Consider the following 26,962-nt stretch of genomic DNA (forward strand, 5'->3'; position numbering starts at 1 on the left):
AGTTTTGGGGTTTAATTTAAGAAGTTTGCTGCTGGTGGGTCTCAGGAAGCAAGCAGTAGTGAATCGCATTGTGAAAAAACTTATTAGCCCTGATAAGGACTGCTTGTTTAACCCTGATAAGGGCTGTTTGAACCGCTGCTGTCGCTGGAATCCTTCGACGTTGGTAGATTCGTCGACATGACTGGTAGCGTCAGTCAGTCATTGCTTTGGGAACTTCCTCTTAATCCCTGACCGAGTTGACCTGACTTGCCCAAAACGAGTTGTATTTATTTGGCCAGCGTGATGTTAGTGATGTCGCTCCCAATAAGAAAACAAACGACTCTAATAAATTCTAAAACGAAATTTACACAATCAAAAATAGCTTGTGAGTTTGTTGATTCCATTTAAATTAATTGCGTCTAAAAAGTAAAAAGTCAATCGCCTGTTTCATTGGCGTTTTTTTTTTTTATGTATTTGAATTCCGACGTGCGTAGCGAAATCGATGATGAAAAGAGAAAGGGAAGGTGAATGAATTCACTGAACTCAGATATGTTCATACGTGTAGCTCGCGTTAGCTTATCGCGTCCTTCGTTTAAGGGCAGGGAAAGCGAAGAGAACAACGGGGTCGAAGAGAGAAAGAAAAAAGTGGAGGAGACTAGCGCCCATACTTACAAAACTGTTTAAACGTTGTCTTAAGGAGAATAGTTTCCCATCTCCCTGGAAAATTTCATCAGTATGCCCTGTATTTAAGAATTCAGGTGATCGCTCATCCCCCTCTCAGTACAGGCCAATAAGTCTCCTGTGCGTCATGAGTAAGTTGCTGGAATCTGTGTTAAATACAGAAGTAATCAACCATCTCAACAAAAATAACCTTCTTAGTGACACTCAATATGGTTTCCGTTCTGCTAGATCTACAGCAGATGTGCTTACAGTTATATCTCATAGGATTAGCAAATCTCTCGATGGAGGCAACCTTTCTAGGGCAATTGCTCTTGACATATCTAAGGCCTTTGATAGGGTATGGCATAAAGGTTTACTTCATAAGATTTCTAGCTATGGTATTGCTGGAAATGTCTTAATTATTAAATCATTTCTTTCTGATAGGTTCATAAGAGTAGTAGTTGAGGGGCAAAAATCAGAAGCTCACGGTATTAATGCCGGTGTCCCTCAGGGGTCCATCCTGGGCCCAACTCTTTTCCTGATCTACATTAATGATCTTCCAAATCACATCCTTACATCATTTGTAGACATTTATGTTGACGACACTACCATTTATGGTAGCACATCTAAGACAGTAAACGACCAAGTTCTCTCCAATTCTCTCTCCTCTGATCTTGAGCATGTAGTACAATGGGGTAAGGAGTGGCTGGTTACTTTTAATGCATCTAAAACCAAGCTTCTCTCTTTACATCATCAACATTCTTATCCACATCTGGCATCAATTGAAATGAATGGCTCTCATCTTCAGGAGGCCTCTAGTTTTGACAAGCTTCTTGGCTTGACCATTACTCCTGATCTTAAATGGAACACGTACATCAAATCTGTTGCCAAGGCTGTTGGAAAAATGGTGAGATCTTTCTATAGATCCGGTAGATATCTCACTGCTGATGCTATTCTCTATCTATATAAGAGCCAAGTACGTCCAAGGATGGAATACTGTTGCCACATCTGGGCAGGAGCTGCTAAAAAGGACTTGGCCTGCCTTGATAGAGTTCAAAATAGACTTCGTAGCCTCGTAGGAGATGTCCTTTTCTCTTCCTTGCAACCTCTATCTCACAGAAGAAATGTTGCGAGTTTGTCTCTGATGTATCGTTATTTTCATGGAAAGTGTTCGACTGAGCTTCAATCTATGGTCCCCCCTCGCCAAACTTTCACAAGAAACACTCGTCTAGCTGTAAACACTATCAATAATTCCCCCCACTCTTTATCTGTGCCTAAACCTAAACGTAGATTCCATGAACGAAGCTTCTTTCTTAGAACTGCACGCCTGTGGAATTGTCTTCCATTTTCCTGCTTTCCGGCTGACTACAATATGGTTGTCTTCAAGTCTAACGTAAATAAGTTCTTGATGAGTCGTTCCATACAAGTTATCAAATTTACCAAATTTTCATTACTAATGATTACTATATTGTCCAATTTCTACTGTACACTCTTTAACCCTTATCCTTGAGTGGCCTCTTGGCCTTGATAATGTGGTGATGCCTATGTAAAAAAAAAAGGGTGATTTGAAACCGCGACACATATATAATTGTTTGTTGTGGTACCAATGATAAAATGATGTTTTTTTTTTTTAAGTATCAGTACTACCTAACAGGTGTATTTTTACGTTTGCAAAAATATATGCACATATTACTTGTTTGTTTGTTTGTTTTTGTTTTTTACGGTATATAGTAAAGAAAAAAAAACTCCATAACGAAATATTCAGAAATTAAAAAAGAATTGGAATCGGTAATGGTATCAAATTCGGGAATTTAGAACAGAATTGTAACAGTATCGGAATCAAGAAAAATATTAGAGTCGTCCCATCACTTGTAAAGACCAGATACCGTTGTATAAAATCTTAAATTGTTAATTGATGTTATATTTCATTTTACACAAATTGGAAGAACCCTAACGTATCTAATATTACAGTTATAAAATCGATATTTATATCCATATCCATAACGATTTCGTACATTTAAAACAAGCGTGAAGAATTTAAATTCTAATCAATTTTATTTTGTTTTATTTTTCATCATTTCTCCTCATCCTCCTTCAGTATACAGGTGCCAAAATATAAAATGTTTTATTAAATTATAAAATTTGAACAGAAATCATCTGACGTAATTAAATCAATTTTCGTTGGCAAATGAAAACTGTCACGTTTAGAACATATGAACAAAATTAAGACCCCACCCCACCCCATCTACCTCACCAAAAAAAATTCTCCAACTTTATCGGCTGGCCTCACATCACCTTTCCTTCTCGAATCCTTCATCATACCAATAAATGCCAGGATTCTACAGAAGTGTCAAGTCATATTCTGGCAAATGACCTTTGAAAATTCAAAAGCTTTCAAATAAAAGAAAAAAAGACTACAAAAAAAAACTATTTAAAGATATCAACAAGTAAGTTTTTGAAGTATTTCTGATTTTTATTTTATTTTTGAAAAAAAAAAAGAGAATTAGAAACGAAAATTAACACTTCTAAATCTAAAACGAGAAAGCATCAAATTCAAAAATGTAAAAATTAATGAATTATATATATATATATATATATATATATATAAACATGACGCCATTCTTCGACTAGTCGTGACGTCATTAAAAAACTTATAAACTGTAACTTCTTCTTTTCGCATGAATCACACGTTGTTTGTTTTTGGTCTGCTTAATTGTATCTTTTACAATCATTTACTCAAAGAAATTTGTAAACATCTATAATGAAAGCAGTACTATCGATTTGACAGGATTCGAACTACGGCATAACAAGTCATCAGTATCATTTCACCACAACCACCTCCAAAACTGTAACTGATGCAACCTCATTTTCATGTTTATTTATTTATTTTTTTGTACAAAGGAGTCACTGTTTATCAAGAACCGGGGTCTACTCCAGGATAAAGATTAATGTGTTTACAGTAATCAATGGGAAAATGTTGTAACAATCGTTATTCGTGGAAATTGGGTAAATTGGATTAATTAAGGGGATGGCTCATCAAGAACTTGTTTACATTGGACTTGAAGACGACCATGTTGTAGTCATTGGAAAGCAGGTAAACGGAAGAGAGTTCCACAGGTGTGCAGTTCTAAGAAAGCAGCTTTGTTCATGGAATGTACGTTTAGGTTTAGGCACAGATAAAGAGTGAGGGATATTATTAATAGTGGTTTCAGCAGGGCGAGTGTTTTTCTCGGTTCAGGGGACACCGTAAATTGAAGCTCAGACGAGCACTGGAAACTAACGATAAAGCAGAGACAGGCTCGCAACGTCTTTTTTTTTTTTTTTTTTTTTTTTATTCAATTTTCACCCCAAACAAGGCACAGTGCCACTTTGAAGCAGGGGGCTACTATTAGGGACTTAATTAGCGGGGTCATTATGAAGGGAGATGAGTAGAAAGATGTTTGTTAACATTACACTTGGACTTCTGCATATCATTGCAGTTGGGAAAGCAGAATCTCGGAAGGGAGTTCCAAAGACCCGCAGTTCTGGGGAAGAAACTATTGGAGTAAAAGGCTTTCTTGCACCTAGGGATCTCTACTGTAAAGGGATGAGACTTAGTAGCTTGTCGGGTTTGTCAGGGGTAGTTACATCGGGGAGGTACAAGTGTTTGCAGTTCGTCAGAGCATTCACCATTAAAGTATTTGTAGAACAGGCAGAGGGATGCAACATCTCGTCGATGGGACAGAGGCTGAAGCCTAGATGACAGTTCAGGACCTATCAGGTTGGCGACTCTCTTTTGAACCCTGTCCAGGAGCGAGAGACAAGCAGCAGATGCACCAGCCTAGATGTGACAACAGTACTCCATACATGGGCGAATGGTGGCCTTATAGAGGTATAGGATACTGTCAGGCATAAGTAGTTTTCTAGCACGGTAGAGGGAGCCAACCTTCCTTGCAGCAGCCTTGGCAATGCTCTCAATGTATCTATTCTAGTTCATATTCCCTGTAAACGTTAGGCCGAGGAGTTTAAAAGAAGTACTTTCAGGCAATGTGTTCTTGGTCATTGCTATTGGTGATTGAGAAGGTTTCTGGTAGTTATTGAAGGAAACAAGCTTAGTCTTAGCAGCATTGAATGTGACCATCCATTTTTGTCCCCATTCCACTACGGATTGAAGGTCATCCTCTAGAGTTTCTGCCATTTCCTTAGATATGTGTTCATTTGTTTTCCCCTCATATCTGTTATAGAGAGTGGTGTCATCGGCAAATATACCCATCTCCAAAACAATTTTATAAGGGAGGTCATTTATGAATATCAGGAATAATAGAGGTCCAAGGATAGACCCCTGAGGTACTCCCGCATTTATGTCATATTGTTTGGATGTACGACCATCGAGGACAACTTTGATTTTTCTATTACTTAAGAAGGATTTAATTACATTATGAATTCTTCCAGTGATTCCATATAATCTAATCTTCCTTAGAAGACCATCGTGCCATACCCTGTCAAAAGCCTTAGATATATCAAGGGCCACCGCTCTACCCTCCCCTGTTTTATCCAATGAACGGTATATACGTTCAGAAACTACAGTTAAGATATCTGCTGTTGAACGGGCTTGCCTGAATCCATATTGTTTGTCAGTCAGGAGTTTAGCAGCTGTTAGGTGCCGGACTAGGGTTTGATTAACTAAGGACTCAAATACTTTGGCGAAAAGCGGGAGGAGGCTAATGGGGCGATAATTTAGTGGGTCAGTTCTTTCACCAGAATTCTTGAAGACTGGTACCACAGAGGCGGTTTTCCAGCATTCGAGAAAACAAGATTCGTTAAGGCATTTATTGTAAAGTTTGGCGAGAACTGGAGCAACCTCGGCAGAGCATTTTTTTAATAGCACAGCCGGGATGAGATCTGGTCCACATGTTTTTGAGGTGTCTAGGTTTTTTATAATAGCATGTACCTGAGAAGGTCTCTTCTGTGTGTTGCACTAGCAAAACCCCTCATTTTAGTAATTTTATGAAAATAAAGACAAAACAATGATTGATATATGCAAATGTTGATGAAATTTACTGTTTGAACATTTTCTTGATAATGAAAAAGAAATAGCAAAAGGATTATTTAAAACTAGCAGGATCCGTGGAAATTCCACGGAATGATAAATATATTCTATCAACAAATGTTTTTAAAAAAACTTTTTTTTATTACATTTTCACCCCAAACAAGGCAGATTGCCACTTTTTTGTAGGGGGCTACTATCAGGGACATAGGCATCATTGGTACTGTGTAGGGAGTTGGGCAGCAAGATGTTGGTTCACGTTGCAGTTGAACTTCTGCATGTCAGTACAATTGGGGAAGCAGAGACCCGGAAGGGAATTCCAAAGTCTAGCTGTTCTGGGGAAGAAACTACTGGAGTAGAAGGCTCTCTTACATCTAGGGATCGCTACTGTGAAGGGGTGGGATTTAGCTGCTTCTAGTGTTTATCGGGGGTACTTACGTCGAGGTGACATAAGTGCTTGCAGTTCGTCAGAGCTTGTTTTCATAAATCTAATATTTTTTTAGATAGTGCAAAAAATATGTTTTTTCGACAGAAAACCCAAGAACATGCAGCAAAATTAAATTTATTAACATTTATATTAAAATAGTGTCCATTGTATTTTAAATATAGATCTGACCTAAATGGAATAAATTAATAAGTCATAATAAATTATTAAAAAGTAATATTATGATACATAGTTCAATACAAATAATAAAATCACATTTTAAGGAACAATTTTTAATTTGCTCCTTCAGTCCAGCACCCCTTGGTAGATGATGTTCTGTTTTGGCAATGTTTCTTTCGAACTTTGCCTTTTTATTTAAACTTAATGAAGATTTTTGGTAAATATAATTTTTTTGTAGTTTAAAATATGAGACGATAGGGGGGGGGTCTTAATTTTTCTTCTTTTTAATTGCAAATGTAATGATTGTTGAGATCGCTGACGTCATCATCATCATCAACAACAACAAATTTAGTTTGAAAAGTAAAGTAAAAATCGTCTAATTTTCCTCTCTTTACCAAAATCTTTCAGTCCTTAATCAATCAAGCCTTAGTCCGCCACCTCACAGACAAACTTTTATCTGACCGACAATATGTATTTAGTCAAGTCTGTTCTACTGCAGATATCCTAACTGTAATCTCTGAATGTATATACCAAGTACTGGATAAGGCAGGGGAAGCTAGTTCAGTAGCCCTATACATATCTAAGGGATTTGACAGGGTTTGGCACGATGGTCTGCTCATGAAAATCAAATCGTATGGTATTGCTGGGTGAATACTTAACATAATCAAATCCTTCTTAGATAAGAGAAAAATCCAGGTTGTCCTTGATGGTCGTACACCAAAACAACATGATATAAATGTGGGTGTGCCACAGGAGTCAATCCTTGGGCCTTTATTATTCTTGATATTTATAAATGACCTCTCTGATAAAATTTTATCTGAGATGGGAATATTTGCTGATGACACCAAGTAATTGCCCTGACAAGGGTAAAATGAATTATCACATATCTAAAGAAAATTGCTAAAACTCTATTAGAAGACCTTCAATCTGTAGTGGAATGCGGCCATAACTAGTTGGTAACGTTCAATGCTGCCAAAACTAAACTTATTTCCTTTGATAATTGCAAGAAACCTTAACCCGTGATTGCCATGGATAATGATAAACTGCCTGAAAGTACTTCCCTCAAGCTCCTAGAGCTAACATTCACAGACAACATGAATTGGAACAAATAGATTTAAGCAATTGCTTAGGCTGCTACTAGGAAGGTGTTAAAAGGCTACTCACACCTGAGAGTATCCTGTATCTCTACAAGAGTACTGTTCGCTCATGCAAGGAGTATTGTATCCACATCTGGGCTGATGCATCTGCCACTAGTCTCTGTTTTTTTAAACGGGATTCAAAAAGGTCACCAACCTAAGGTCTTGCACTATCAACTAAACTCAAACCTCTGTCCCATCGCCAAAACGTGACATCATTGTGCCTGTTTTACAAGTATTTAATGGTAATTTCTCTGACGAACTCAAGCAGCAAAATTCCACCCCTACACTGTAGAGATCTTTAGATGCTGTAAAGTCTTTTACTCTAATAGCCTTTTCCCTCTGCTGCAATTTGGAATTTCTTCCCAGGCTCCTGATTCTGACTGTACTGACATGCAGAAACTCAAGTGTAATATGGACAAGCACCTTGCTGTTCAACTAGTTTGGCGTGAAACGTCAATAAAAATGCACTGCTTTATGTAGTGTATATTATTTACCGAGTACCCTTCTTTATTAAAAATTCATGCTCTAGAGTTTGTTTCAGATTATTGATAGTGGCTGCACATAACAAAACAGTATTAAAAAAGTCTGCTTCTTTTAGAACTTTTTTTTTTTCATTATCCTGGAACTCATTTGTTTTAAAATCATATTTATGAAGCGTTTTAAGTAAAATATAATGAATAAAACAAAAACGATTTCATAAATGAGTAGTGAAAAATATCAGGAGGCCTTCAGAACGCTACTGAAGTTATGAATTTCTGAGGCATCCAAAGCACTATTAAACCAAGTTTCTAACACCCCGCAAGCAGAGAAGCTATTTTAAAGAGATCAATAAAAAAAAGTACACTCAGAAGGACTCCTATATGTGCCTATAAGCACAAAATGGGTTTCCAGAGCACTACTAAAAGCAAGTTTCTACCACTCCACTAAAAGAAAATAATTCTTTTAAATGAGCACTGAATAAAATATCACTTAGAAGGCTAGCTTAGCACTACTGTAAGCACTTAATAAAAGTAAGGAGGCCTCACAAGAACTAGTAAAACCAAGTTTTTTCTCTAGAATTGAATTTTTTAAAGTTAGCAGTGACAAAAATAAAACTCAGAGGGCATATTTTTCTATTCATTCATTTTTCATGATTTCTGGAATTTTTACTAATTTCGACATGTCACGAAAATAGTTAATGTTTTCACTTGAAATAAGTTCATTTAAAAGATGACCAGTTTATAAAATCACTCTACTTATTTCTTGTAATTAGCTTTTATTCATGAAATTTCCTTGATTTTTGCAATTTATACTAATTTCGACATGACACATAAATAAGTAATAATGTTCTCACTGGAAATGCATTGGATTAAATTATCCCTAGTTACTTTCAGCACCCTATTGTTTTTATACAATTATTTTTCTATTTATTTATTTAAAATAATTTCTAGAATTCATACTAATTTAACATGTTACGTACGTAGGTTAATGAAATGTGTTAGGATTTATATTAATTTCCACTTGATACTTAAGTAGGTAATAATGGTCTCATCCGACATGCGTTAGTTTAAAGTGTCGCAGAGTGCATTCTGCGGAAACACCTGCAGGTGTTGAATTGTCAATGGTAGTAGAGGTCGGATGTACTCGTTGATGGGGTCGCAGGTTAAAGTCGTTGACATCGCAGATGCATTGGGAAACTCGAGTCTGATATAAACAAAGCGGATAGTTTGTCAAAGGCAGAAGGAGAAAAGGCAGACATGCCCCCGGCTGTTGAAACACCACTTGATTGTTTCAACCACCGCCAACCGCCGCCCCCTCTGTTCCACGTCGTCACTAAGTTTTCTCGTGCAATACACAGACAGTGGTTTTAGTAGTTGCAGCATTTTTTGAAAAAAGGAATAAAGACATTTATTTTTTCTACAAGTTGTTTCGCGTCTGTTTGGCTGTAGAGCGTTAGGGAACACATCAAAAAGACCGACACAAGAAACTTATGGTTTTACTAATTTCGACATGACATTTTATGTAGTAGTGTTTTCACCTGAAATGCATTGAAAAGCACCTTATTTATTATTTAAAAGTCATACTACTCAAAGAGTTTATACGATTTAGGGTTTTAATAACTTTTATGTACGTTACAGGTAAAATTGTCCGTGTTTTCTCATATAGGTAGGATACTGTATAAGTACCTTATTTCTTGGGTAGAATACCGTACAAGTACCTTATTTCTTATTTAAAAATGAAACTACTGAATGATTTACATAATCTTCTGTCATGCTAACTTTTCTGTACGTCACAAGTAAGGGTTTCATTGTTTTTTTTCATATGAGTAATGTTAAAGATTTCGTGTTTGCATCCTTCTTATTTATTACACGTTCCTGTTGCTATTCTCTTTTACTGTTTCTTTTTACGATTAAGGGTACTTTAATAAGGGTACTTTTAATAAGGGTACTTTTAAATTCTGTGTGTTCTTATCAACATGTTCTTACTTATATGAGGGTGTGTCTGTGTGCGTTCTATCCTTACAGTTTCTTGCCTTGAAGGGTCTCGACATGTATACGCAAATATATAATGTGTACATACCTGCTTGCCTTGTCCAGCGGATAATATCTTCTGGTCGCTGGTCTCCATCTTATGGGGAGTGGTACATACTGCTGCAGATGGATCGATAACACGAGATGGATTGAAGCTTCAATTTGTTTTATTAAAAAGGCAAGCCTATGTCTCGAACCCATGGTTGTCGGAGGAGAGACCCTAATGTTACGTCTGCTTCATCTGCAGTCCAAAACCAACTCTAGCCCACATGGTCGCCAACCAGAAACCTACGACCACAATTCCCGTTACCCCTAATTTTCGGTACACATCACCCCTAATTTCCGGTGCATTCTATTTAGGTTGACAAAAGGTGACTTGAGTTTGACGAGTGCCAAATCTAACCTTCTGTGACCTCTCTAAACTCGCTGATGGGAATCGAAAATATATCTACATAACTTGCTATTTCTACAACTACCTAGATAGCATTTAAGCTAGGATTCGCAATACTACAGTAGCTCCTTATTTCTTATTTAAAACTCATAGTACACTATGATTTTATGTTATTTTTGCAATTAATACTTTTATGTACGTGGCAGGTAAGTTTCATTTGTTTTCTCATATAGGTAGTATATTGTAAAAGTACCTTATTTCTTGGGTAAAATACTGTACATGTACCTTATTCCTTATTTAAGAATAAACTACTCGATGCAGATACTAGCTTATTAGTATTGTGATCTGTACTGAACCAACAATGGCTGTCGATGACTAATTTAGTATTACTATCATTGTGATTTGCACCAACCAAACACTAGCTGATGATACTTAACTTAATATTATTATGATTTGCACCAACCAAACACTAGCTGATGATACTTAACTTAATATTATTATGATTTGCACCAACCAAACACTAGCTGATTATACTTAACTTAATATTATTATGATTTGCACCAACCAAACACTAGCTGATGATACCTAACTTAATATTATTATGATTTGCACCAACCAAACACTAGCTGATGATACCTAACTTAATATTATTATGATTTGCACCAACCAAACACTAGCTGATGATACTTAACTTAATATTATTATGATTTGCACCAACCAAACACAAGCTGATGATACTTAACTTAATATTATTATGATTTGCACCAACCAAACACTAGCTGATGATACCTAACTTAATATTATTATGATTTGCACCAACCAAACACTAGCTGATGATACCTAACTTAATATTATTATGATTTGCACCAACCAAACACTAGCTGATGATACCTAACTTAATATTATTATGATTTGCACCAACCAAACACTAGCTGATGATACTTAACTTAATATTATTATGATTTGCACCAACCAAACACTAGCTGATGATACTTAATTTAATATTATTATGATTTGCACCAACCAAACACTAGCTGATGATACCTAACTTAATATTATTATGATTTGCACCAACCAAACACTAGCTGATGATACCTAACTTAATATTATTATGATTTGCACCAACCAAACACTAGCTGATGATACTTAACTTAATATTATTATGATTTGCACCAACCAAACACTAGCTGATACCTAACTTAATATTATTATGATTTGCACCAACCAAACACTAGCTGATGATACTTAACTTAATATTATTATGATTTGCACCAACCAAACACTAGCTGATGATACCTAACTTAATATCATTATGATTTGCACCAACCAAACACTAGCTGATGATACCTAACTTAATATTATTATGATTTGCACCAACCAAACACTAGCTGATGATACCTAACTTAATATTATTATGATTTGCACCAACCAAACACTAGCTGATTATACTTAACTTAATATTATTATGATTTGCACCAACCAAACACTAGCTGATACCTAACTTAATATTATTATGATTTGCACCAACCAAACACTAGCTGATGATACTTAACTTAATATTATTATGATTTGCACCAACCAAACACTAGCTGATGATACCTAACTTAATATCATTATGATTTGCACCAACCAAACACTAGCTGATGATACCTAACTTAATATTATTATGATTTGCACCAACCAAACACTAGCTGATGATACCTAACTTAATATTATTATGATTTGCACCAACCAAACACTAGCTGATGATACCTAACTTAATATTATTATGATTTGCACCAACCAAACACTAGCTGATGATACTTAACTTAATATTATTATGATTTGCACCAACCAAACACTAGCTGATGATACCTAACTTAATATTATTATGATTTGCACCAACCAAACACTAGCTGATTATACTTAACTTAATATTATTATGATTTGCACCAACCAAACACTAGCTGATACCTAACTTAATATTATTATGATTTGCACCAACCAAACACTAGCTGATGATACTTAACTTAATATTATTATGATTTGCACCAACCAAACACTAGCTGATGATACCTAACTTTATATCATTATGATTTGCACCAACCAAACACTAGCTGATGATACCTAACTTAATATTATTATGATTTGCACCAACCAAACACTAGCTGATGATACCTAACTTAATATTATTATGATTTGCACCAACCAAACACTAGCTGATACCTAACTTAATATTATTATGATTTGCACCAACCAAACACTAGCTGATGATACTTAACTTAATATTATTATGATTTGCACCAACCAAACACTAGCTGATGATACCTAACTTAATATTATTATGATTTGCACCAACCAAACACTAGCTGATGATACTTAACTTAATATTATTATGATTTGCACCAACCAAACACTAGCTGATGATACCTAACTTAATATCATTATGATTTGCACCAACCAAACACTAGCTGATGATACCTAACTTAATATTATTATGATTTGCACCAACCAAACACTAGCTGATGATACTTAACTTAATATTATTATGATTTGCACCAACCAAACACTAGCTGATGATACCTAACTTAATATCATTATGATTTGCACCAACCAAACACTAGCTGATGATACCTAACTTAATATTATTATGATTTGCACCAACCAAACACTAGCTGATGATACTTAACTTAATATTATTATGATTTGCACCAACCAAACACTAGCTGATGATACCTAACTTATTATTATGATTTGCACCAACCAAACACTAGCTGATACCTAACTTAATATTATTATGATTTGCACCAACCAAACACTAGCTGATGATACTTAACTTAATATTATTATGATTTGCACCAACCAAACACTAGCTGATGATACCTAACTTAATATTATTATGATTTGCACCAACCAAACACTAGCTGATACCTAACTTAATATTATTATGATTTGCACCAACCAAACACTAGCTGATGATACCTAACTTAATATTATTATGATTTGCACCAACCAAACACTAGCTGATGATACCTAACTTAATATCATTATGATTTGCACCAACCAAACAATTATTGGCGATAATTAACTTATTAGTATTATTATTGTTGTGATCTGCATCAACCAATCACTGGCTGGCAATAATAAACTTATCCATTCGAAACAATTGTTTATTAAGCATTTTAGAATATTCCATTTTTATTTGATGGGAATTCAGTATAATAATTAGTGCGATTTGGAATATTCTATTTTTATTTTAAGGGATGTTCAGGATGGTAACGGTTGAAGATAATAAGCGTATTAATATATTGATGATAATAGACACGATCAAGTGGGGAAAGCAGTATACTGGGATTTATGAAAACAACTGCATCTTGAACACCCAGAAATTTGGTACTTGCAAAGGAAAATCACAAAATCATATGAGACATAAATTTACAAACAGATAAACCCATCCAAGCAAGAAGACCGGATGTCATCATAGTTAATAAGAAAGAAAATTCCTACTAGATTGTAGATTTTGCCATTACAGCTGACCCCAGGGTTAATACCAAGGAGATGGAGAAGTAGAGCAAATGCAAAGAACTGGCCAGAAAGCTCAAAGGGACATGGTAAATGAAGAAAGTCAAGATAACAACCATAATAGTAGGAGCACTAGGAACAATACCCAAAAAAAATCTTTGAAAAAAAAAATGAGGGAAACTGGAATCAGAGGGATGGCTGAGAAGATACAATGGATGAAAATAATGAAAACGGCAGAAATATTAAAGCAAATTCTTGAATGTGGAGGCTTGTGCACATGAGCTCCAGGCACTGGATGGACACATGGAAATTGCTACAAAAGTAAAATACAAACACTGCATGGAATCAAGAAAACTGAAACTGTATCATTTTACGTTACTACCAAAAAAGTGTCAGCATCAACTGGCACTACACCAAATAGTCAAAAAAGGTCAAGGAGGATGGAAAGACCGATGAGAGAAAACACTAACCAGAACTCCACTGGATGAGTACAAAGAGGACAGAGACCTTTGGCAGGCTTTTGCCACCCAAGTTCCAGTTAAAACCAATGATCGTTGCCAACGAGAAATGTAGGCGGCTGTTGCGATGATGCAAATTGATTTACAAAGATTAATGAAAGAGATGGAGAGTACTGGAAATCGGGGGAGACTCTAGGGAACACCACAGGTTATTCTCAAAGAGAAATCTTTGATGATGGCCTTTGTGAAAACTGTTAGTGAGTGAATAATAATATGCAGAAAACTATTGTGTATATATAAGAAATTGGGGATCGATATTAGAAATCAATCATGCAGGAGATAAATTTTTAGGACTCGTTTCTAAAATGATTACGCAAATGACACAATATGCATAAATGTGTTTTGTGGGAGTTTTCAGAATTTAAAAGTACCTTAATGTATAATTGAATTTTAAGAAAAACCTCAGGTGTTTTCATATAAATATCGTTTGGATAAATTTTTTAAAGTTTCACAATGTGTTCATTTAGACAAAGAAGGAGGTTCGTGAAGTTATCCTCTTGGGAACAGGAGGATTAGCATGAAATTAATCCTGGTGGAGTCACTTAATGGAGGGAATATGATGTTTAAAATCCAAAGAATCTCAATCTGACTTATGTATTTCTGTTGCTGCTAATGTTCCCCCTGTTATATTATAAACCCTTTTTAAGAATTCAAAACACAACAACCATTGGTGTAAGCAACAGTCCGTTTTTTATTTCTCCTGTTGATCTTGCTTATGGTAGATAGAAAGAGAGTGGGGGGGGAGCGACAAAGAGAATTATCGTGGCATCCACTCGGTTGACAATCAAATCTCCAACTGCAATCTTTTTCCTTCTGTCACTTTTTCCTGTCAATCTTTTCAAAACATCCATATAACCAGATTCTGTTACATTTTTCATAACAATAACAAGGTTTGTTTATATTTGTGAGAAATATTGAAACAATTCCCGTTTAGCTTGTCAATTTCTGACATTTCAACCGCAGATGCGTGCCACATTTTAATTCATGAACATACATAGATGTATATACACCTATACACATATATATACTAGCATGCCAACCCGGCTTAGACCGGGTCATTCATGTAATACCCCTATGCACTACAATGTATTATTAGAATTAGATTTCTTATTTGATTGTGGCATTTTTTATTTTTTGTAATTAGGATCTCTCCACACAAGTCATGATACGAAGGTCAAGTGATGTTTTGAAAGGACAACACCCTAAAATTAGCATACTTTGGCCGACAAAATCTGCTTCGACACCTTCGTTGATATTCTCTGGTAGGAGTGCCTCAGATAAGTAGCAATGAACTAATTCCCTCTAAAAAAAGAAGGTAAATACTGGGAGGAGTGGACCTCCTAGGACTGGTCAGAACCATATCTTAACACGCTAGCAACAAAGCCTTTTTCGGACTGACTCTTGGATTGATTGTCAAACCCGTACCCTTGGCTGGTACAAAAAAGGTAAGAAATTGTCAGCAACCATGTGTTGTTAGCACTATGTGTGTACTCTTCAAATCTGATAGTGTAGATACGCCTTTTGATTTGATAGTCAAAATGTACATTTCATTTATGATTTTCAAGCTCAATTAATATTTAACAGTGCCTATGTTTTATTTTTAAGGGGGGGGATACTCAAACTTTACCTTTTGTTTGGGGATGACGATTTTTAATCTAATTCTTATCAGTAATTGTGTTTATTAAATTGTTAGATGTAAATACACAATAGTTAATTATGCTCCCACCCTCTGGGTGTAAAGAATGTTTTTTTTTTAAATAACGTTATTATTTTAACATGGTTCTTACCTCACGAAAAGACCAAATTTTGACACAAGTTCAGTTCTTTAAACATCTAGCTACCTCAAAATGGGAAAACTCTTGTTTAAAGAAAATAATTTTAAAAAAACTTGATTTAGTATAGAAGGATTTTTGCATCATTGACCTAGGACACATTAGACTAAGTGTAGCATCAGAACAGATACTACCCTTTGTTCCTAGTAAAAAAGAATGTTCCTGATGAATACAACATTCATTCTCTTTCACGGAAAAAAATACCTTGGTTTAAGTATTTTTCAATAGTGCTTCGTTAAGATTTCATATTTCTATTACGTGTGTAGATTAGAGGATTTGGAAAATTATTTTGGTACATGACCCCCTCTCCCCTATTGATTTAATGAACGAAATATATTACAATCCTCTAAATGTTAACATTATCTATGCTGAAATAATATTTATATTTTATCTGTTAATAATTATAACAGCTTCATAAAATACACACACAATGATGACGTTGTCGATGCTATGGCAAGAATTGGAAGTCGCTGTTGTTCAGTTAATACAAAAGAATAAAATCTAATTCATTTACGATACTTAAATAAGAATTAGCACGGAAATAAGGCCCATAAATTATATTTTTGACTGTTTATATGTACATGTAAATGCAAAAATAATTATAGGCATACATTCATAAAAAAGAATACTTCATATTTTTAATTTTGCCTTTTTTTATTCGCCTGGGCAACGGCGGAAAACGGGGCCTGCTAGTTATTTTTAAACATCATGAAACAAATAATGAAAGAGATTGCAAGAAAACATTTTTGCAAAGGAAGCCAAAGATATTTTTTTAAATCAAAATTTCAGTAAAAATTATGAAATTGATAAAAAATAGTGTAGTTTGCAATTTTTAAACACTTTTCCGTTTCATTAGGTAAAGCAAATTTTAAATATTCATCTAACAGTGATTCTATTATTATTTATTCTAGCTCCACTGATAAGCTTTGAAAAGATAAAACATGTGTCTGTGAATGACTATGTTTTAAATATATACTAGCTGGACGCTATTATTATTTCCCTTCGCCGATGTAACGTAAAATATTCCCCTGTGAAAATTATTTTTATCTTTAAGAGAAAAAGACTATTTTTAAGATCGGATTTTTTTTCGATTTTCGATACTTATCAGATGAATCTAACATATCTAGGAACACTGCCACACATAAATTACCTTTGTGTGAAATTTGCAAAAGATAGGCTCAGCCGTTTTTGAATCTATGAGAAAAGAACTCTCACCACGCACGCGCGCACACACACACACACACACACAAATTGACTTTTATATAATAGTAGATATACGCTCATCTATTCAAAAAGAATATGAATATATAAAAGAGTACATGCAAAATAAAAAATAAATAATTTTTTGTATCATACATTATGCAACCATACATTTTATAGGATATTTCTGTTTATAAATCGTTGATTTGTTCTTTGGATCTGTAAAACACTTGATACAATACTATTATCACCAAAAACTGGAGTAAATACTGAATATTAATTTCTTTCAGACATACAAACTTCAGAAACACCGTAACTTTTTAATAGTGTCATGTCGGTACAAAAGTTTGTGTCGGTTTTTAGAAGGGACATTTTAAACCATTGTAATTTATTTTATGCATATTGTTAAACATATCATCATCATTTATTTATAACTTTTTCTTTCAGATTATTAAAGCATTATTCATATTTTTCTGTAATACTCTCACCAATGTTGACGCGAAAACGACATTCTTTAGTTAACAGAATGAAGTCATCTTACATCATGATAATACTTGTCCTCACACTATTGACCAACGATCTCCTAGGCGAATTTGGTTGGGAAATCCTGCCACATGTTACATATTCTCGTGAACGATCTCCCTTGGATTATCACATTCTGAGGATTGCAAAACCATTTAGATGGTTCACATCACGAGATGAAATCAAACATGAGTTAGATTCATATTTCACATCAAAACCCAAAGAATTTATAAGCTTATTGACAGATGGGATCACGTTATAGAGAACAAAGGTCGGTATTGTTATGAATAACGATTTTCCAAAACGCACAGTTTTTTAAATCCGCTAAGAAACCAGATAACACGATGCAGGATTATTTTTTTTTCAAATAAATGAAATATTTATTTTTTTAATTAAATTTTCACCCCCAAAAAGGCAGGAGTACTATGTAGGGAGTTAAGCAACAAGATGTCTGTTCACATTACACTTGAACTTCTGCATGTCAGTACAGTTGAGGAAGCAGAATCCCGGAAGGGAGTTCCAAAGTCTAGCAGTTCTGAGGAAGAAACTGTTGGAGTAGAAGGCTTTCATACATCTAGGGATCTTTACTGTGAAGGGGTGGGATTTAGCTGCTTGTCGGGTTTGTCGGGAGTATTTACGTCGATGAGGTACAAGTGCTTGTAGTTCGTCAGAGCATTCACCATTAAATTACTTGTAAAACAGGCAGAGGGATGCAACATTTCGTCGATGGGACAGGGGCTGAAGCTTAGATGACAGTTTGGGACCTATTAGGTTGTTTATTTTTTCATCCGAATTTTCGGCTTCATGAGTCTCCCGTAGGGTGATACAGACATTTTTTTCCATTGTCAAGATTTTAGTGTGTAGCTGAAGATGGCTGATTTCTTATCTTAGAGAAGAAACTGCTTTTTTATGTCTGATTGTCGTAGTGAAATGCGGTGGTACAAATATTGTACGTGTGTACAAATATTGAAATCAATTTTACTACAGCAGAAACATCGGTATAATAAGAAAGGTTAAAGTCCATTACAAATTTAAATAACACAATCCTGGATGTTTTTTTGTTTTTGTTCAAATAAATAAAATATTTATTCCCCTTTTATCTAAATTTCGGCTCCATTAGCCTTCCTCAGAGTGATACAGACAATTTTTTATTGTCGCGATCTTAAGAACACGAATGATTTCTACTGATCTTGTTGTTGAAACTGTTCTTAAGGTTCGATAGTCGTAGTGGGATGCGCCTCTTTTTCAAGAAAAAAATTAAAATCAGAAAAACTTTTGCACTTACCTAACATATTGACTTAACATATACCGCAACCGGGTGATACTTTATATATATAAATAATGCAGGAGGTACCAATATTTGTTCCAACGCAGCAGATCTGTTTATTAATAGGAAAGAAATCCACCTTTTAGTGGGCGATTTCGTTTGACAAACAATTGCCGTGTTTTGCAAGTATAAAATCATTGTGACATTTTTACGGCGAGGAGGAAACCGCCATTGTGAGTAGGGGCCAAATGTTCATTGCATGTCAATAACTGATAATGGCTACACTCTCTTGGAACAGCAGCTGCCATTTATTACAGGAATTCTGCCCAAACACTTTTTCTAGCCTATCCCTCTTCTAAGAGAAAAGGATAACCGGATGATATCGAAAAAAAAAATAAATAAAAATTAAAAAAATACATTTGTCTATTTTCTTTTTTGGGAGAATTATATTTTATTTTCTTCCTTTTTTTTTTGCTCACTTAAAACATTGTTCCACGTTTCTCTTTATCAGTAAACTGTTTACATAATTTTCTCTTTCTAAATTGGTCATGAAGCGTTTGCTTATGTATTTAATGCATTTACACATGCCGCTCTACTACAACCGCAAAAAGAATATGAATATATGCATATAAAAGGAGGAAATGGGGAAAGAAGATTCAGCATCATACATTATGCAACCATACACTTTATAGGATATTTTCTAAACCCCTGATTTGTTGTTTGGATCTTTTAAGCACTTAATACAATTCCATTAGCACAAAAAGATTGCAACCAACATTGAGTATCAATTTCTTAAACTGATTTGTATCAACTTTATATTGTGTGTGTGGGTGGGGGAACAATACGTGATGGTTGTATGATAGATCATGCAGTGCAGAATTGTCCATGGTTCAACAAGATAAAAAGTTAGTACCAAGTGGCTACGGTAATCTCTCCAAGATTTGTTCAAACAATTCTGACAATGAATTTACATTAAAAAAAAGTGTCATAATCGCACTCGAGTGAAGGGGAACGAAGCAATCGCTGTAAAAAAAAAGTTCTCAACCAGGGGTAAATTTTACGCTAGTGTGTAAAAAAATATATATAGTTGGAGGTAAATTGAAGTCCCTGATAAGTTGAAAATAACTTCTTTTCAGACTGTGCCACGTCTAAGAAACATACATACCTGGATTCATATGTCCAATATGGTTTTGACTTCGTTGTTGTAAATGGCGCGAAGAACTCCTTTACTGGCTACTTTTCAAAAAACATGATTCCGATAGAGAGTTGGATAATCAGACCTTTTGCAACGCAAGTGTCAGAAATAAAAGATGACAGCCCAGTATAAAATGAACTGCTTGATCTTCAATTAAAAAATGTTGGTGTTAATTTTTGGATAAAACTCACAAATTCATTCCCATTCTTTAATCAGTGTGCATTCTAAGTGCTTGTTCATTTTATCACAACGTACTTATGTGAATCAGGGTTCTCAAGTTTGGTAGTAATAAAGACAAAGGCTAGAAATCGCGTGAAAGCTGATTATGATATGAGAGTAGTACTGCCAGGAACAGCTCCTTGCATAAACAAACTGATTCAATGAATCAGTAGTGTTTCAACTGATAATGATTTTGGTGTTTCTGGTCATTATTTTTTTATAATACAAATTAACGTCATAATTTTCTCTTTAGAAAAACGTTTGATTTTCTTTATTTTTGTGATATGAACGTATAATACTATTTCTAAACAAAACTAGTCCTAAATAAAAAAAAATCTATTTTGATCTTTTTGTTTTTCTGTCTCTTTACGATGGCTATGAATTTTTGCATAGGAGTAGGGGATAAATGGAGAAATATCTAAAGCCGAGAAGTCAATGATGGAGGAACGGTTGAGAGTAACTGTTATAAAACATTATCGCTAACAAAATAAACGATTCTTATGTTTCTAAATTTTTGAGATGAGGATTGATAATTTGTATTACTTAGATTCTTCAGACTACTGTTCTCATCTTTTCATGGCTGACAGAACAATATTAAATACTATTAAATAAAGGTTGTAATGTGGTTGAATCTTGGGTGCTCTCCTCACAACGTTTTGGGCGATATAACAACTTCGTTTGCATCTTGTTAGATGCGGGAATCTGTATAAAATTTCGAACACTTTACTCAATCCATAAAAACAAAAAAACAAATTATTCTCGTTCCAACAAACATGAAAACTGTTGTGGATTCTGTTTCATGCGAGCTCATACCCAACTTGTCTTGTGATCCTTTATGTTCTGCTGTAATTAATGTCACTAATTTAAGGTCATGGCATCTGGATTGAAATGTGAGCTGGTTAGAACTTTTTTTCATTTTTTTTTCAGACTTTTCCATTTTCATATTAATTCGGGTTTGTACTTATGCTTCATAATTCTTGAGATGAGGATTGCGTATTCGTTTTCAACTTCAACTCCTACCATTCATCCATTGCTTATAACACCGAACAAGAGCAATATGTAGTGACAGCAATGCATATGAAAGGGAGATGGACAGTTTAAGATAAACCCTCCTCTAAAACGATTATTTAGAAAGCATGACATCAGCTCCAAGAAATCTGCACCAAACACCAAAGAATACGACCTAAAAACTCACCTGAATTTCTGTATCATACATGAAGGGCTTGTTATGAAAAAAAACTCAAAGAATATGTACTCGTCTGAGCTTCAATCTATCGCCCCCCTTCCAAACTTTTACAAAACACACTAGTCTAGCTACAACAATCATCAACAGTTTCCTCCATTCTCTATCTGTGCCTAAATCTAAATGCAAATGAACTAATACTGCCCGCCAATGGAACTCTGTTTCGCTGGCCTGCTTTCCAGCTGACTATAATATGGTCATTTTCAAGTCCAATGAAAACAAATTCTTGTTGAGCCGCCCCCTAAATAATCCATTACTAGCCCATTTCCACCACTAACTATTAATAAGCTGTGTTCTCAGTGACTACCATACACTCATTAACCCATATCGTCGGGTGGCTTTTGGGCCTTGATGTGATGAATCCCACGTAAAAAGAAATCCATATTATATCAGGACAGTATTCTAAAGCGGCTTAACCCTGGACCCATCTTGTGTGAGTAAAGTCATATGCGGAACGAATCATGACTAAGAACCGTTTGTATGAGATTCTATGTAATTGTGGAAAACTGCATAAAAGTGAAAAATGTCGTCCACTAAAAGTAAGGTTAGAAGAATATCGAAAAGTCAGGTATGGCTGAGCACATATGGGGAGGGGAGAACTGAAGTCTTCTACCCCTATGGGATTAAGAAAACATTATAGACGAGAGAAGAAGGGTGGAAGGTAAAACGACTCAAAGAGGCAGCATATATACTGGGAGATGATCAACTACTAAGTAGAATTAGTATAAAATTTAACACATTATGGGAAACATTAATTATAAATAATATATTATATATAAAAAAAGAAAAAATTATATATATATATAGCAATAAGTAGGTAGTAATATATATATATATCTAACCTTCCAGAGGTTGAAACCCAATTATAGGAGACAAAACCTGACATATTCTTCCTAAGCGAAACTGGAATAGGGCCGACCACCTCCCTAGATGAGTTCATAATTAAATGATACTCTAACCTAACATCTAAATCTGACCCCCAAGATCGCCACGGGCATGGAATATGTGCCTACATTAAAGATGGCTTCCCATGTGACCCTAATCTACCTTATATGTGCTTCCGGGTTGCACTTGCTTACACCAGCGCATTTATATTTGCCCTCTATCGCCCCCACAACAGTGGAGTTACTGTCTTTAAGAGTATATCAGAAAAAAATTGACCACATCCTGTCTGCTCATCCCTCAGCTAACATTCACATTTGCATTGACTTCAATATCCATAATGTGGAATGGCTGACCCATGCAAATAAGACTGATGATGACAGGAGGTTTTGTTATGATTTTGCCATTGCCTATGACCTCACTCAGATTGTCTGCGAGCCCACCCGTGTGCCCGGTAGTACTGGTCAGTTCGCAAGCCTCCTAGACCTTTTTCTATACCTTTCCCCTGAGCTATTCTCGTGTTCCGTTCTATCTCCTCTTGGATCCTCCGACCACTGCGTTGTATCAGTTAAGATAAAAATGAAATATAATAAATCTACAGACGTACCTCTCCACCGTACTGTATACCGATACTCTATGGTGGACTGGGATAGCTTCCGTACATTCATATCTGATCTCCCTCTCCATTACATATTTAAAAAGGATGTGTCCTCTATAGTATCAGACCTGACCGAATGGTTACTTGTAGGCATAGACCAATTCATACCATCCAAAAAATTCCAACAAAAACCTAACAGCCAGCCATGGTTCTCCCCCGAATGTGCTGCTGCCATCGCACACAGAAATCACTTTTTCCATAGCTACCAACGTAATAGATGCACTGAAACTAAAGCTGCTTTCAGAACCGCCAGCAACCACTGTAAAAGAGTAATAAAAAATGCAAGAGAACTATATGCGCGATCCGTTAAGTCCAAAGTAGCTTGGTTCCCACCAGTTCTGGCAAATAGCAAATAGGATCCTGAACAGAAACGTGCGTTCTATCCCAACCATTATCAATGGACCTGAGGTCATCTCGACAGCATCTGACAAGACCAAACTATTTGCAAAAAACTTTGCGGCAAATTCTACCCTGTGTGACGAAGGCCATCAACTCCCCATATTCCCTCCTATAACAGACAACACGCTATGCAACATACAAATATCTGTGCGTGAGGTCGCCAAGCTAATCAAGAACCTTAACTCCAGTAAAGCAACTGGTCCCGACGGTATTCCAATTATAGTGTTAAAAAAATTACAACCAGAACTTGCCCCCATACTTTCCAAACTGTTTAAGCGCTGCCTTAAGGAGAAGTGCTTCCCAACACCCTGGAAACCTCATCAGTATTCCCTGTATTTAAGAATTCAGGAGATAAGTCATCCCCCTCTCAGTACAGACCAATAAGTCTCCTGTGTGTCATGAGTAAGTTGCTGGAATCCACAATAAATAGAGAAGTAGTCAACCACCTCAGCAGAAATAACCTTCTTAGCAACACGCAATATGGTTTCCGCTCTGCTAGATCTACAGCAGACGTGCTAACGGTTATATCTCATAGGATTAGCGAATCTCTCGACATATCAAAGGCCTTCGATAAGGTTTGGCATAAAGGTCTACTACACAAGATTTCCAGCTACGGTATAACTGGAAATGTTTTCTCTATCATTAAGTCATTTCTCTCAGAAAGGCTCATAAGAGTAGTGGTTGATGGGCAGAAATCAGAGGCCCACAGTATTAATGCTGGAGTCCCTCAGGGGTCCATACTGGGCCCAACTCTCTTCCTACATCAATGATCTCCCAAAACACATACTAAAATCTTTCGTTGACATCTATGCTGATGACATGACCATCTATGGCAACACATCAAAGGCTGTAAATGATGATGATCTCTCTGATTCACTCTCCTCTGATCTTGAGCATGTGGTACAGTGGGGAAAGAGGTGGCTGGTTACTTTTAATTCATCTAACACCAAGCTCCTATCTCTACATCATAAACGCTCTGATCCCCATCTGGCATCAATTGAAATGGATGGCTCTTGTCTAAGGGAGGCCACAGGCTTTGATAAGCTCCTGGGTTTGACCTTTACACCTGATCTTAAATGGAACACATACATCAAGTCTGTGGCCAAGGTCGCTGGGAAAATGGTGGGATCCTTCTACCGCTCCAGAAGATATCTCACTAATAATGCAATTCTCTATTTATATACGAGCCAAGTACGTCCAAAGATGGAGTACTGCTGCCACATCTGGGCGGGGGCTGCTAAAAACAGCCTATCCTGCCTTGAGAGGGTACAAAATAGACTCCGTGGCTTGGTGGGAGATGCCCTTTTCTCTACCCTGCAACCTCTTTCCCACAGAAGAGATGTAGCGAGCCTGTCATTGGTCTATCGTTATTTCCATGGCAAGTGCTCGTCTGAACTCCATTCTCTGGCCCCCCCTCGCCAATCTTTTTCAAAAAACACCCAACTAGCTGAAACTACCGTCAATAATTTTCCCCACTCCCTATCTGTGCCAAAATTAAAACGTAGATACCATGAACAAAGCTTCTTTCTTTAGAACTGCACGCCTGTGGAACTCTGTTCCGCTTGCCTGTTTCCCTCCCAACTTCAACCTGGATGTCTTCAAGTCCAACACAAACAAATTCCTGATGAACCGCCCCCCCCTAAGTAATGACACCTTACAAATTCTCAAATACTATTGCTACACTATCCCTTTGATTACTGTACACACAATAACCCTTATCCCTGAGTGGCCATTGGGCCTTGATAAGTGGTGAACTCCATGTAAAAAAAAAAAAAAAAAATATATATATATATATATATAGTAATTTATAAAATATATATGGCGATTAAGCTACACTGAATATTCAGCGTTTCATCCACTTTAGGACTCTTCAGGCTTATCTGAGGAGTCCTAGAGTGGATGAAACGCCGAATATTCAGTGTAGCTTAATCGCCATATATATTTTATAAATTACTAACTAGCTCTACCTACGTATTGAGCACTTTTGAAGTAAATACTTAAAGTTTACGCATAAATCTATACTTTCGTATATTAATTTTATATGAGTAAATTAAGTAGCTATATATATATATATATATATATATATATATATATATATATATATATATATATAAATATAAATGCAAATGCTATATAAATATATATGCTTTGAAAGTGTAAATCCATTTTTATGGAGCTTAGTTAAATGTGGCAATTTTTAAATAACTTTATTGATTATGTACATTAAAAGTATAGATCGTTTACTATCAAACGTGTCTGTGTGTATATTTATATATATATATATATATATATATATATATATATATAGTAATGCTATGTTATATAGTAAGTATAATACGTAGTGATAAGTATAATAAGTAGTAAGATTGTACATCTAGAACAAAAATAGGTTTAAGGCTCCTAAAATTCACACTAGAATTGTATGTAATGATATTGTGAATAAAGTACTTGCTAAAATTCAGTTTTAAACTTACACTTTCTAAAAATACAATTGCAAATTACTTTGGACTTGTATCCAGTTATGGCTGACGGAACGAGAGCATGCGGGATTAAATAAAGGGTTCCGTTCAAAATTTTTTTATTTTTTTATTTTTTATTCAATTTTCACCCCAAACAAGGCACAGTGCCACTTTGAAGCAGGGGGCTACTATCAGGGACATAATTTGCAGGGACATTATGTAGGGGGATGAGTAGAAAGATGTTTGTTCACATTACACTTGAACTTCTGCATATCAGTACAGTTGGGAAAGCAGAATCCCGGAAGGGAGTTCCAAAGACCTGCAGTTCTGGGGAAGAAACTATTGGAGTAAAAGGCTTTCTTGCACCTAGGGATCTCTACTGTAAAGGGGTGAGACTTAGTGGCTTGTCGGATTTGTCGGGGGTAGTTACGTCGAGGAGGTACAAGTGTTTGCAGTTCGTCAGAGCATTCACCATTAAAGTATTTGTAGAACAGACAGAGGGTTGTAATATCTCGTCGATGGGACAGAGGCTGAAGCCTAGATGACAGTTCAGGACCTATCAGGTTGGCGACTCTCTTTTTAACCCTGTCCAGGAGTGAGAGACAAGCAGCAGATGCACCAGCCCAGATGTGACAACAGTACTCCATACATGGGCGAATGGTGGCCTTATAGAGGTACCGGATACTTTCAGGCGTAAGTAGTTTTCTAGCATGGTAGAGGGAGCAAAATTTGACAGAAAGATTCCCGAGTTCAACAAG

Source organism: Euprymna scolopes, chromosome 12 (assembly GCF_053919585.1).
Source record: "Euprymna scolopes isolate OS-2025 chromosome 12, ASM5391958v1, whole genome shotgun sequence".
Classification (NCBI taxonomy): Eukaryota; Metazoa; Mollusca; class Cephalopoda; order Sepiida; family Sepiolidae; genus Euprymna; species Euprymna scolopes.